Source organism: Athene cunicularia, assembly GCF_003259725.1.
Source record: "Athene cunicularia isolate RWA chromosome 2 unlocalized genomic scaffold, athCun1 chr2_part1, whole genome shotgun sequence".
In the NCBI taxonomy this organism is placed as follows: Eukaryota; Metazoa; Chordata; class Aves; order Strigiformes; family Strigidae; genus Athene; species Athene cunicularia.
Window position 1 is genome coordinate 73499906 of NW_020799095.1, and position 15565 is coordinate 73515470.

General features: G+C 40.6%; 1 protein-coding gene across 2 annotated transcripts in view; it reads right to left on the minus strand.

Annotated features, from left to right (window-relative positions):
• The window catches only part of FBXL7 (F-box and leucine rich repeat protein 7), a 147201-nt gene that overhangs the window by 15815 nt on the left and 115821 nt on the right, over nt 1-15565 (minus strand). The window contains exons 1-2 of one of the 2 annotated variants that reach the window (XM_026843433.1): nt 5261-5266; nt 2523-2525 (exon numbers count right to left, since the gene is read on the minus strand). The exons of the other annotated variant lie outside the window; for it this stretch is intronic. The gene's annotated coding sequence lies outside the window, so the exon portion shown is untranslated. Of the gene's footprint in view, nt 1-2522; nt 2526-5260; nt 5267-15565 lie in introns of those variants that run through there. 2 annotated transcript variants of the gene reach the window in all.

Genomic DNA, 15565 nt, shown 5'->3' on the forward strand with positions numbered 1-15565 from the left:
GGGGGGGAGGAACAAAGTAATACACCTATTTATTTATGGAGTCAAAGCATCTAAATTTTGCCTTCAGTACCACTGATGATACTAGGACCTCAGTTCTGAGAAAAGCATGTCAGTGCATCATTGTTGGGATGGTGCATTTTTTCCACGTTCAGTAAATATCTTACCCCAAAATTAATTCCATACACTCTTCAGTACAAGCCCTTTTTAAAGCCCTTCAGGTCAGATCCTCTCCCAACTCCTTGTGGTATGCGAGGGAGCTCCTCCAGTTGAACTAGTTTATATCTGCATTAGCAAGGAGTACAGCCCAGAGAGAGGAGCTCTGTGGAGCAAAACTGTTACTGCTGAGAAACCCAACATCCACAGGCCTGGGAAGTGGGTGTTAGTTTTTGAACAATGTCTAATTTCATCCCCAAACCTGAATGTTCCATAGGGGTTGTGCCTTTGGTGCTTTAGGTGTCCTGCCAGAACATATTTTTTGCTGTTTTTTGCTTTAGTTTCACCTGAGAGTAAGTGGGTTCATACACTTTGTGGTGGTTACTAAAACACGGTAAGCAGGGACTAAGGGAAGAGTTGTTTCAAAAGTAAGCTTTGGATCTGAATATGCTAATGTAGATGAACCCACCAGTCAGTGAAGAACCTCCTATCCACCTCCTCCAAATCCTGAGTTACCACCTCCCAACGTAACCTGCACCACCTAGAAGAGAGGCATCCTGTGTCCTGCTGGGTTCTCAGGAGTGGATTATCAATGGGCTGGACAAGTTGCATTTCATCATCTGCCATTTTTAGGATTACCACGCCTATGGTGATAGGCTCTTTGCTGTTCAATGCATTGCTTTGAAATGTGCAAACCAATGTGGTTAAAATGGAAATAAGCATTAACAAGATGCTTATATATAAGCACCTTCTATATGCATCTATAAAAATGCTTAAGATAAATAAGACAACAAAAAGATAGCAAGTTTAATTTCAAAGTCACACTAAAGAGCCTCCCACCATGTCTCTATCCCCACCTGACAAGCTGTTATAAAGTCTTAATTAACCCAGAAACTCCATTCTGGAGAATACAAAAAACCTTCCCAATTCATTCAGAGAACGACCTGGTTCAGTGAAACAGGCTTACAACTAAATTCTGCCCCTTCTTTGAGTTAATCTGACGTACTCCAAGGTCAAAATTTTGTCAGGTAAAACACTTTTCTGCCTGACTATGCAAGTTCTACATTTCTGTGTTCCACTTCTTTATGCAGTGATCTTCATTTTTCTTTTAAAACCCACTTTACATAAGTGTAGGTAAGAAGAGTGCACATTGCTCAATATTGGGTCTCAAGCTATACATATGTGGTCAGAACCAGTCACTTAGATCGACACTGAGCTGGGGCAAACATACACTACTCTGACTTTGAATGATATGCTGACATGAAGTTTGTGTTGATGCAAACGTATATTTGCAATTTATATAGAAAACCGGAACAAATACTTAATGTCTCCCAATTTCAAAATGCAGAAATCGTCAGCTGCTCCAGTCAGGAGTAGCTGTTCCACTATTTCACCTCTCAAACATGGAAGAATTTGAAATAAAACATGTATCAGTTTACATTATTATAGAATGTCAAGATAAGCTGATAGACATAAATTTATGGGATGAAAACATTTTCAAAATCCTCAGTTATTCACGTGGATCAAGACCAAGAGAATCTGCAGAACCCTCAAATGTAGCTCTGGTAGATCTGTGTTGTTCTAAACAGAAAATAATATACAAAGCAAAGGAATGCTTGCCTCTGGGAAAAGCTGACAATATAATCACTTTGTTGTGTAATCAAGATGACTTGCATCCAGTTGGTAGCAAACTCTATGGCAAATAATTCCCCCAAGAATGACTGTTTCCAGCATATTCACCAAAAGTGAATTAACTGTGTAAAATAACATTGTTTTTCATTATCAAATACTGGCATTTTAAAAGGGCACAACTTTCAGAAATGATTGACTTTTGAATTAACAAGAGATCCAGGATATCACCTCCAGAACTGAAGAAATAACTGGTAAGCAATAGGCTAAATAGAAGAAGGAACAGTAGCAAGAGATTTAAAGCCACAAAGTTGTGCTCTAACACTTAAGTTCAGATGCTAAAGGTTCATTAAATCAGTGTAATTTAGAATAGTCCAAATATCCTTCCTAAAAAAAATTCAGGCTTTGTAAAAAAAGCCTTTGCTGATAATCTGGGAAGATACAACCCACCAAATTACAGAACAGAGTTATACCTAGCACAAGAAGAGGCCTCTAGATTAAAAATAGAAACAAACATGCAAAACCCAATGAGAAAGCAAAACCAGTGCCAGCTCAGTTTGGGTCAGTCCAGCTCCTTCTGGACTGTCCTGTGAGATACCTCCAAGTGCCCACCCGTTGTCCCAGCTGAAGAGTTGTACGTCAAAGCAGATGATGTATCCCACGACCAGCTAAATTATCAGTAAGGGAGCAATAATAAAACAACAACAAAAAATCCTGCCAATAGAAAAGAGAACACAAACCTTCTCTGTATTAGTTAACATGTCATTGCTTACTCCATAGCAAGCTTGGTGAGCTCTTTTCAATCCTGTAGAAGAATTGCACCGAGGAGCCTTTACAAATCAGTAGAGGTGTTTAATCCTAGAATAATGCTTTTGCAGACTAGGTAGGATTCCATCAAGAGCCCTGCCTTGGTCTGTAGGATGGACACAGATTACAGAAAATCAGCAGAATTGTGCAAAGTGTAACTGAAGGCTGACCTGCAACACCTGCTCCCGATCAGCTCAGATTCATCTACACTTCAGTTTCCAAAGTTTATTTTCTTTCTCAGGAATAAGATTCCTTCAATAGCACCTGCTAGCATCCTGGCAAGCATTCTCTCGTTTTGTGGGCAAATAACACATTTCTAGGATTGCACCCCGCCTCTCCTTTGACATGTGGCCAAACTGAGAAGGTAAAGCTAGTCTCCAGGGCTTTTTGAAGGAATGATAGAAAACTTGACTTAATGCACAGTTTTACATTTCTTACAAATCCACAATGCTACCACTACACTTACAGACAAAGGAATAAATTCAGCAAAAACCTGGCCAAAGCCAGTTCTCAAAAAATTGCCTTTGGGATGCGTGTGAGAGGAACACTCTGGAAAGCATGAGAGAAAAGAAATGTAGGTCTCCAAAGAGGAAACCCAGGACACTAGAGAAATCTAACTTATCCAACACCTCTCCAACAAAGATACCTAAACTGAGTTTTTTTCATAAGACTTCATTGCTGTAACAGCCCTGGAGTGACAGACAGCAGTCCCCTCTTGTGCTACAAACACACGCAAAATTCATACAACAATGCACTGAGCAAGCACATAGTGCTTATTCAGAACAACAAGAATTAAAATTTTGTTTAGGGGAAATTTGAGAGTTAAGCTGGGAAAGAGACGTGGCCACTGGCAGCTTTCTCCTACTAGAAATGTAACTGGCTCATGCCCAAAAGCACGCAGTTACGTGGATTCCTGACCACCAGTGTGAAGCAGCCCCAGGCTGTGTCAAAACAGATGGTACTTACAACTGCAAAAGCAGTGCATTAGCCATCCTCTGAAACCCGGCCCTGCCGTCTGAGGTCCCACTTGCTGTGTCTGTGACTTGTGATGTATAAATTGCAGATTGCTATTTATATGCAATAGCATATGGTACTCTGACATTTGAGGAGTATCAGATGTACATACATGCAAGTAAATCAAGAATTCAGCACTCTGTATTTATGGCAACTTCAATAACTTCCCAGTCTACTGAATGCCATGATAAATAATTGCCTCATTGTGCATAAAATATTAACTGACTGTAATTATTCCTTCTCAGTTCATTGTGATTTCAATTTACTGAAATGAGATAAACAAAATTACTCACATTGTTTCAATATCATTTTGAATTCATTAAATCAAAATCAGTATGTGGAAAAAGAAAATGTGACGTTTACAAATATACAACCACTGAAAGAGTTACTATGCACAGCAAGATCTCTGACATTACCTAAATCCTTCAGCTTCTTATTTTTCATATTAACCTAACCTAATTATATTAAACAACATCACCGATTCCTAGCTCTATATGCAATTTCACATTTATCCTCAGTAACACCAGCTTATGGCGATATCTTGGGGAGTAGATTAAAGACAGGACAGCAACAGCATTTGGAATCACAAAATATTTAACATCTTGACAAAAGAGAAAGGCCCTTTTCTTTAAAAAGCCCAAGAAAAAAGTGAACTTGGGAGGGCAATCTCATCAATATGTATAAATACCTGATGGGAGGGTGTACAGGAAGAGGAGCCAGTCTCTTTTCAGTGGTGCCCAGTAAAAGGACAAGAGGCAGTGGGCACAAACTGAAACACAGGAGGGTCCCTCAAAATCACTTCTTACTGTGAGGGTGACCGAGCACTGGCACAGGTGTCCCAGAGGAGCTGTGGAGTCTCTGACCTTGGAGATACTCAAAAGCTGTCTGGACACTGTCCCAGTCAACCTGCTCTAGGTGGCCCTGATTGAGCGGGAGGTTGGGGCCAAATGACCTCCAGAGTTCCCTTCCAACCTCAAGCATTCTGTCATTCTGTGAATTAACTCTAATACACCTCCTGCAAAGAGCACATGGAGTTTGAGTCCCACGTTCAAACAGGCACCATACGAACCTTTGCACTATGGTTCCAGGCATCTTCAAATCTGATCTCGTATCATGGGGGTCTTGAAGAGTTTGTTTTTTTCATTACACCAACTCAAGCTTCATCTCAACAGGTGCCTGATTCTCCTGTTCAGAGACTGAGATGATAAACAATCACCCTCATTGTTTAACGTTAAAGCTCAGGCAGGCAAATATTGCCAGCTGATAACACAGCTGTTAATGAGAAATGGTTTAAGGGATACTTGCTCTGCTGCATTTGCCCCCAGTCCAGAGAATTCCCTGAATCTCAGCACTGGCTTTTGGTACCCGTAGGATGGATGGGAACTTTTTGGCTAGAATTCACTGGAAAAGTAGTCTACCTCAAAACTTCCAGTAGTACCCTCATCACATAAGACAGATAATATCAGGTTTACTTGAACATAAAGTTAATGATCTGTGTGTAAAAAAATCCTCTTAAGCTATTATATAAGCATTGTTTCCCATAATTTCCTTATAAACAAACTGGTAAAGTACAGACTAGATAAGTGGATCAGAAGCTGACCAAACTGCTGGGCTCAAAGGGCATCAAAGACACAGAGTCCAGCCAAAAGCCAGTCACCACTGGTTGCTGAGGCTAATAACATGTAACCTCTTCATTAATGACCTGGATAATGGGACAGAGTGCACCCTGAGCAAGTTTGCAGATGACACAGAGGTGGGAGGAGTGGCTGATATGCCAGACAGTCGTGCTGCCATCCAGAGGGACCTTGACAGGCTGGAGAAAAATGGACTGACTGGAACATGACAAAGTTCAACAAGGCAAAATTAAAAGTCCTGTACCTGGAGAGAATAACCCTATGTACCAGCACAGCCTGGGGGCCAATGAGCTGGAAACAGCTTGTAAGAAAAGGTTCTCATGGACACCAAGTTGAATATGAACCAGCAGTGTGTCCTCACTGTAACAAAGGGCAAGAGCATCCTAGGCTGCATTAGGAAGAATGTTGTCAGCAGGTTAAAGGAGGTGATGCTTCCCCTCTGCTCAGCACTGGTGAGGTCACACCTGGAATGCCTATACAATTCTGGGCTCCCCAGTATAAGAGAGACATGGACATACTAGAGAGAAATGTTACAGATATGATCAAGGAATTGGAGCATCTGACATATGAGAAGAGGCAGAGAGAATCGGGACTGGTTACCACGGAGAGGAGAAGACTCAGGGGGATCTTATCAATGTGTATAAATACCTGAATGGAGGGTGTAAAGAAGATGGATCCAGGTTCTTCTCAGTGGTATCTAGTAAGTGGACAAGAGATGGTAGGTTCAAATTGAAATACTGGAAATTTCTATTTAAACAAAGTTTTCCATGGTAAGAGTGGTCAAACATGGGATCAGGTTGCCCAGAGAGGTGTGGAGTCTCCATCCTTGAAGACAGTGTCCTGGGCAACATCATGTATTTGGCCCTGTTTTGAGCTGGAGGTTGGACAATCTCCAGAAGCCCCTTCTAAACTCAACTATTTTGTGATTACCAACTCAACTGAAGCCACTAGGCCTCTTCTCTTTGAGGCCTTGCACAGAAGAACAAATTATGCCTAATTAAAGTATATCAACCCCTCATGAAAAAGTCAAAATAACTGTGTTAATTCAGAAACTCTGAGTGAAGAGGTTAAGTGATCTTGACCCGTGTAGCTGAAAAGGATATGCTAATACATACCATTAGTTACAATGTATGTAGAAAAAAGACAGAGGCAATGAAAAGGCTACTGTACTTGAAAAGGTACATAAGAAGGAGCAGTTACAAAGTTTGAGACTAAGAAAAAACATGGTAGTTGAGGGTTAAAAATTATCACACAGTACACAATTAGGTCAAGGCACAGGCTGCCAAGAGGGTGAGTTGGGATTGACATCTAGAGCTTTCTAGGAAGCAGTGAGATAAACCAAAACAAAACAAAACACAACAGTAGAGGAATTCATCTATGAGGAAAATTCTGCTTTAAGCTGTTGTTTAGACAAAATGACCCAAGAATTTTCCCAGCTTTTATCAACAGCTACCCTGATTTGTCAGCCATCCTTGCTTTTTTAAAACAGAGAAGTATAACTCTTACTGAAAGAATTTGTTGGGGTGCACGAAAAATGAAAGGACATAATAACAGTGAATAATCAATAGTAATTTTCATCAGTGAAGCTGTGCCACTCTTTTCCATCTGGTTGGCAGAGATACACTGTGCTGAGAAGCAGTGCCCTTGCTACAACTTTCCCAAGGTTGTTTCAGTGCACTTGTTTACAGATTTTGTACTCCTGATTCATAATATACAGAATATTCTCCAATTTGGGAAAAAAAAAAGGATGAAGTTTACTGCAATGTACATGATCCACAGAAGCACATTAAACCCTGCTCATGTGGGCTGATAAGACTGCTGCACTTCAGTGGAAATTCCTCAGGATGCTCTCTTTTTTTGCCTATAATATAATGAATATACTGAAGATCCTTGTAACTTACAACTTGAGTTTGAAAGCATTTGCTGGCCTCAGTTCTGGGACTCCGGAGCAGCACACTCCATTGTTAGGCTTTCTTCATGCTGTAGAAAAAGCAGCATGTGTTCTTCTTCATTGCAGAGCAGAGGCTACAGTGGGATGCACTATGTTAAGCCCGTGGACAACGACCACCTGAACTACAAAACTGGCACTGAAGTCCTAGTGAATTCACACTCAGATTACACTCAGACTACCTTCAGTTCAACTGACGCTTTTCTTTCTAAGACCAGCTTCAGAAGTCAGACTAGATGACACAAAGCACGGGTGAAAGTTATGCTCTGTTAAACTGCAGAGAGAGCAAAACAGTGTCCAACTGGTGTACTAGTATTATATTTAAGCTGCAAAGTGATGATAAGGTTGTGTTTATATGATATGTGATTTAAATTAAGGTACATGTAATGAGCTTTGGGTTCTAGAAAAGGTATTTAACATCGTGCTACAGTTCCACTAGGTACTGAAGTTTTGTGTGGACAAATTATAGCAATGACTTCATCTTCTCCTTCTTAATTGCGCAAGACTTCAAGCAAAAGGCTAACACAGAAATTTATACAAATGTATTTCTAGCATTTTTCAGTATAATTTGGAAACATGGAGCACAGCCAACGAAGAGAGATCACAAAGTCACATCTTAAAACTTCTAATGAGAAGGTAAAAAGAATTTATATTAGGAAATGTTTTAGAAACCCTCAGTGACTTCACATTTTCCAGCTCACTGGATTTACAAGCAAAGAGACTGATGCTGCAGTAACTGGATACCGAGTACATCCTGGGATGTGCAGAGTAGCAGTGGCTACTGTACGTTCAGAGCAGTCAGCATCTCACAGGATCACGACTCCCCTCACCCCATGCTAAATCTGAAACACTGCCAGGTTTGTTCACTCTGTTCTATTTGTGGCAAAGAGACTTTTCTAACATCAGTAATTGCCTGGAAAGTATTCCCCTCATTTCATTATACTGAGCTACACTCCACTGAATTTGTGACTATTTATAGCACGTACCACGCATAGTAAGTAACATGACACTGAGAAAGTGTCAGTATGAAAAATGCTGAATTAAGAAGTGAGATGAGATTGCAAACATTAGGCCACCAAGGTACTATAATGCAGTTATAATGACATTTTCTTGCTACTTCATTTTAATTCCATTTACAGAACATGTGAGCCACATGCAAAGCAGTAGTATTACACACAATTCAGGAAAATACTTTTGTAGCCCTGCGGGTGATTCAAGAACTAGTACAAAATGTTGAAGCTTTCACTATTTAATATCTTATGCAGTTTGTAAGACAGTGAAAACTGTTGCCAATTCCTGATCATCCTTTTGTTTGTGGGAATAGGTGTCCGCATCACAAGCCATCCCTCTTGTTCAGTTTGGATTGACTTTTGACATGGGACATGGAAGCAAACAGAAGTGACAAACGCATTGCTCCTTCTGAAACAGGAGATTTTCAATGACAGGAGTGCACATGGCAGCTTGTGTCTTACAGAGGTCTCTCTAGTCTTAGAGGATTGAAGTCCTTCCATTTGAATCTCGGGAGTTAAATTCTCTCTCCATACCACATGAAATGGGTCTTTTGTTCACTGCCTGCTGAAATGGGATGCCTGTACATCAACATGGAAATGGAAAACAAGCTATCAATGATCTGTCTCTCCCCTGAGCCACACCACACATGGCTTTTGCAGTATTTGAATTCTGTCACTACAGCATCAGGCTGTGATTTAAATGCATAAAACCCCAGGATGAAAGTAGCTCATACTTTAGAGAAAGGCGTCTGTACCCAGGGTCCACATTAGCAGAGTGCAAGGCTGATGCACAGACTGCACAGTTCACATGGAGTGTTACCCCTTATTGAATGTTACCCCTTATTGAACAAAACCTGGTCTTGACCATCCTGCCTTTTTAAGTAAAACACCTTATAAGGCTTTTGATAAGGCTTTAAGGTTACTGAAATGATGTAGCAAACACATACCTTGCTGAAGTGATATTTGTCTCACAGGAATTTACGCCAAATGGCCTCTGTTGATTTTGAAATCTCTATTTCATAAACTCTGGAAGAAGTCTACATTCCCAAGTGATCTTCTATGTTATAAAACATCCAGAAGCCATTTGAAAACCACACAATAAGAAAAGGCTTCAGAGAGGCATGCAGTGCCTCCACCCACGAGGGCTGATCATGAGGCATGGACATCAGCTTTTCCTTCCTCCAAAACAAAGGTGGGATGCCTGCCTTGGGACTGAGCCATGGTTCCGGCACACCCAAGCCAACTGGTCACATCTCTTCATTACTTTTTATATATATACAGCACTCACCAGTGATGCTACTGAGTCTTTCTTACTGAGCATAATGAGTTTCATGCAAGTGTAGCCGTATCTGGGGAATAATTCATGCACAATAAGCTATTTTAGCTGCCATAGCCTGCTCCTTTGACAAATCGCTTACATCCTTGTAACACAACAAAGCCCCATCTGCCTGCAGCACATTGCAGCAAGCTCAGCAGCCTTTCTGCGAACAGTTGTTTGATCTTTGAAGGGAATTTAGATTTTTGTTTACAGAAAAACTCCAAAATGTCAAAAACAAAAGGCAAACTTACCACACACACTTAAAGCGCATTTAGCAGTCTTGCTGTACATAAAGGTATGGATAGAGGGTGTGCTTCTACACCCTGCACGTGCAGCATGAGATTACTGCTGATATCAAAATGAGATCTAGGAACACACAATGATGGCAACCTTGGCAAATGATCAGGGGTATCACCGCCTTTTAAGATAGAACCTGAGTGAGCAATTTGCGGTGTGCATGTGTGAAAAATGCATAAAACCAGAGGGTGCTTCCCAAAATTGATCATGTTAAAAGGGAAGAAAGTCATCACCCTCCAGTAACCTTTAAGAGGAAGAAAATCATCAGCCAGATAGAGCAGCCTCGCAGTCCATGAGCTGTCTGCCTTCAGGCAGGTCGCTGAAGGCAGAGACCCACACTTCATGGGGTGCATGTGAGCTCCTGGGTGCTGCCTCACCAGCTGCAAGAAGCAGCACAGGGCCCTTGAGGTGAGAGCACCTACATCTCCTGCAGAACATGGGCCCAGCCACAGACGAGGCAGGGGGTGATTGTAACCCACTCATGCTGGTAGAACATGTGTGTGTGTACCTGTGAGAGACAAGAACTTTTGGGGATCAGTTAAAGCTGTTTATTTGTAGGTGTTTATTAACATTTATTCAGTGTTCTGTGATGTGATTTATCTGTGACATTACTGGTACTGATCCCAAATGTGCAGTTCATTGACTAAGGATTAATTTCATATCATTCTTAAACTGCTTTTATCCTAATTTTAGTTTAAACTATGTGAACGGAATAGTACTGCACTGCAGCACATGGCTGTGATTCATCACTCACTGCTGTTTGTTTCTGTTATATTCTTAAGGATGAGAAAAGTGATTTACAGCAGGTGTCGACAAGGGTTTCAAAGTAAAGCTAGGGATTAAAGAGTGTTGTTTAACCAGCTGCAACAAGACATTGCTTAGAAAAGGTGTGGACAAACTCCAAAAGCAACCTAGATCTGACTGTGTGTTTGGGGAGCACCAGTAGCACTACATACTGGAGCAACAGGGAGATGCTGAACACCTGCACCAAGGGATCATGTTCTGCCTTGGCAAGGGCTGTAGCTGGTTCAGACTCAGGTTCTCCAGCAGGGAATCACAACCTTGGTATAATCTAATTATCTCTCCATACATACACGTGTGTTATTTCCACATATAGCTGTATTTGGCTATATCTAAAGGCAGACTACTATAATTACAGATGGCCAAAAATGAAACAGCAGCTCTGAATTTTCTTACTAAGTATGGAAAGAACTGGAAACCACAGAAGTCCTATGACTGAATGAAAAGCTTACCTTTCATTTACAAAAGTTTGTGCTAGGGAAAACGTAATAATATACAACTAAAATCATTAGGAAATCAAACTAAAGACAATTAAATAAATTATTTAAAACATTTTTCTAGAGAAAGATGTCAAATTCCTTATGAGGATACTCCAATCACTCAGTTAAAACCAGGAGGATTTTACCCTATTAACTCTCTCTCTTTTTTCATTTTTTCTTTTAAAATATATAAGATCAGGAATTGGCACACTACAATAGATGAGTTTCTTTGAAGAATTACATATATATGGAAAAAAAAAAGAAGAGGCACACTGGTAATGACTAATTTTTAAGCTGAGTTAAATCTAGCTTATTATGCTAAAATTAATTAAAAATTAATTTAGTTAAGCCACAGAATATTTTTCTGATAAACATTTGATATACCCTTACAATAAAGGGTGCTTACAAAGGTTCCATCTGCTATATTTAAAACTGAAACACTTTGTGATAGCACTGCTCAGAAAACAAATAGATATGAGCTGTAAAACTTTAAGAGATTCCAAGCTACTGAAATATTGTAACTGCAAATTTACAACACAAGGGAAACAGCTTTCAGTGTGTTTCCAGTGCATCCCTGTATCTCAGCCACCAGGCAATGGCCCTTCTTGCTTTCCTGGGAGTAATACTACTTTGAGCTGTACTAACCTATGAGAGGCACAACTACACGATAGTGTTTTCCAGGCTCCTACCCATGTTTTAACTGAATTCCTCCTTATTAAACATGTCTCCTCCTTCAGCAGAGTGGCACAAGCACAGACATGATAAACCCCATGAATGATTTTTGGTTTTATCTGTTCCTCAGGTGAGCTCCAATCCAGCCAGCAGGGTGATGAAGCCTGGGGACGCACTAATGCAAGTCCAGATCTCCCAACCATGGGAAATGTGGTGCGCAGCCTAGAGCCAGGGGCATCTGTAGCTGTGGGAGACATGCTGCAGCAATGGGACAAGTTCCCAAATTATGGTAAGCACAATGGTTTCAGAGGACACCATGTGCACCAGGATGGCATCAGTATGACAGTGTAAAAGTGCTGCCATTTCACTCATTTCCCTTTTGTGTGCCCTCTGTTAAAACTCACAATTCCACTGCACAATATGATCTCAAAAGTGTCATACAGATAATGACAAGTGGAGCCAGGGGATGAAGCCAAACGATTAGTCTTATGTTTTAACCAGTGGAAACTTGATTAGGAAATAGTTAACTGCATATTGTAAAATAAGCATTTGTAACTATTGCACTAACCTACAAGGAACTCAGATGCTGTTGGACGTCTTGGCAAGACTGATGTAAACTCATATTCTGCTTCTTTCAAAAGGCTGTATCCAAAAGAAACACTGCATCAAATGTATTGTTAAGACTTTCCCCAGCATGTGCTTTGACATCTAGGCATGTTTTATGAGTCAGGGTGGTTAAGAAGCTTAGCAACAGACCTGATGCTGCTGCATCTGACAGATTCACCACTTACAGAAAGTAAGTTGCCTGTCTTCTTTTGTATTCTGTCTTCCTCTGACAGGTTAACAGGACATCTCAGCTGCTTGGCTTCATGCTCCCCATCAGTACACTCACATCAGCATTCTCCAGCTTCAACACACAACCAGGCACAGCATGCATCAGAGCTGAGCGGCCGGCTCTGCAGCTGCCACTTACATGATCCTGGTAACAGGGAAGGAACGAAGGAGCCCTAGGGCACTTTGAGACACCCATGCTCTCAAAGCAGCTGACAGGCACCTAAATGACTTAAATCAATGGTGAGCATGCTAAAATATTAACTGCCCCCTGCATTCCCCATTGGCAGCTTACTTCTAGCACATCTAATTAGTCACCAATAATCATTTAGGAGCCTGAGAAGCAGTTCTCAGATGGCAAGCTCAGCCTGGTAGCAGAATAGGTCTGTTTCCTTGAAATTGTACCTTCTGGTACTGGAACATTAAAGGTAAGAGAGGTTCACAGAGCTGCAGAAAGATTTCTTTCCTAAAGGAATATTATAGGTTGGCATGACCACATGGTGCCACCAACCCAACTGTGTTAGATATTCCATGGAGATCATGCAAAATATGTCAAACTGGAAACCACAGTAAGCAATACACCTAATAGCTGTGCTCACCCTGCCATGCATCTTTCTCTGTGCTGAGGTCCCTCTACTACTCCGAGCATTCAAATACGGCACCTGAAATGCAATCTGTTGTTGCCCAGCACAAGTAGTAAAAATCATGGAGACAGAGCCAGGCATAACTTGTCCACCATCACAGGCAGTAGCGATGCCTGCAAGCAGTTGATGCCTGTAAGTTGAGGCTTGTAACAACTAGTAATAAGAGAAGCATTCTATTCTATCTTATGTGGTTATGTTGTACCCAGCTGTGTATAGCTGGAAGTCTCAAAGGGGGGGGCACATTAAGAAATTCTTTTACCAAACAATGTTTAACTGTATTTAACAAGGCCTGAGTGATTAAAATGCACAGATACCCTAACCTTAAGAACAGATATATGCTCAAATAAGACAGGTAAGAAAGAACAGCCTGGCCAAACAACAGAGCTGGGAAACATCCACGGAGAAGAAACTGTACTCAAACGACTCATGACTGTAAAAGGGAAAAAGGAGTAGGGAGCTAACCTCCCAAATGACCACCGATGACCACCCGAGACCCCTGTACATGCATACTGTCGTTTTGCAAGACCTGCATTATGTAAAAGTAGTAGATTGGCAGAAAGGTGGAGACTTCTTGGAAAATGTATGAATATTCATGTCTTTAAGGTATATAAAGGATGAACTTTAGTTTTTGCGTATGCATGTTAAGTGGAGTGATCCCCCATACATCCAGTGCTGCAATAAAGAATGTTTGCCTTCTAAAACTTCAAACTAAGTCTTAGCGGATTCTTTTGAGACCAAATTTACAGTAACAGTAGTTCAGCAGACAAAATCTGTTTATGCAGATACAATTTGTTCTAGTTTAAAGGAAAAAAAAAAGAAAAAGAAAAAGCAAGTAGAGTGCAGGTGCTTGGGAAATAAGCTAATGCATAATATAACACAAATTTCTCAAACACCTTAAGTTAGACATGCTAGCAGGCTTGAAATCCAACTCTGTGGACACACCACTGTACTATGCATTTTGGAATCATCAGCATATTGCAAGCAACTCTGAAAAACCTGGCAATCCGAAGGTTCATTATTTGAAATAGTTTCAGTTTTCAGTTCAAGTTTTGTTTACCCTTTATGACAGAACATATCCAAGCTGAGACATACTATGGGGATTCTGCTAGTAAATCAGTAATCACAACAAAGTCTATTCAAGAGGAAGATTGTTTAACATTCACTCATTAACTGTTTGAAATCCTATAAAGACTTGATGTCACTTAAAAAAAAAAAAAAAAAAAAGGGAAATCAAAACAGGTAAATTAACCAGCCTCCCTTAAAACATGGAGTTACCTACTATCAGAGGTCTGTGGTGAGGGTGAAGTTAAAGCTTTTACCACTGATTTCTACCATCTGTCCAATACATCACACAGTTTTCTATATACTGTACTATAAACACATACTAGATTTAAGATTTGTATATGAACCATCCACCGGCAGAACCCAAAATATCCCATTGCACACCACAACAGAGATTTGCCATCCACAGGATGGTTTGTGCCTCTCTCTGCCACAGAACCCTCCAACTCCTACAACTCTGCAGAGAAACTCCTAGAGCTTGCTTCTTTGTGCCCCTATCAGCACACACAGCACAGCACTGCTAGCAAGTAAACTTGGCGGAGGCTCACAAAATACACAATTTAACAATCAAAGGCCTTGTTGAGTTGGACCTTTTATTGAACACAATTCTGGCCCTTGTCTCCCCTCTCTGTTTATAAGGCTTACCAAGTATATAAACTATTGCTCTTAAATTATGAGGACCCACATTTATGAGAGCAATTATCCTTTGTTTGTTTAGAAAGGCTATTTGTCTTTCTCCTGTCTCCTAAATGCCTCGCTGCCTCCTTTGCCCAAAACAAAGCAAAATGTTTGGATTTTTATTTGAGGGTGGGCTCCATCTGAAGTTCACTTAACTAGAGGAAATCTCTGCTATAACCATTGGATGGGGGGAGGAGTGGGAGGAAGAGATCAAGCCTTGCTCCAGTTCAAATGAAAACTAGGCAAGGGAACTGTTTGGAGGAATAGATAAAGTTTTCTGATTTTATACCTCTATAAAATTCATTATAAATTTGTGCTGGTTTTGCTTCAGAAAAAAATTTTTTTAAATCATAGTACACATGAGTTAATAAGTACCTCACTGTCACTGTGCATTAGGGCAGGGTAAGGTTTGGACATTTGACTGGTCCTTCTGCAGCCTGTTCAGATAAGATAGAAAGTAAAAACTCACTGCTGGGAGTTTAAAAAGAGCATAGTATCCCTAAAGAATGGATTAAACTATAACTTTCAAAAGAATAAAATACATCTTTGTAACACTGCTCTATTCGGAATTAATACTGCCAACATAAA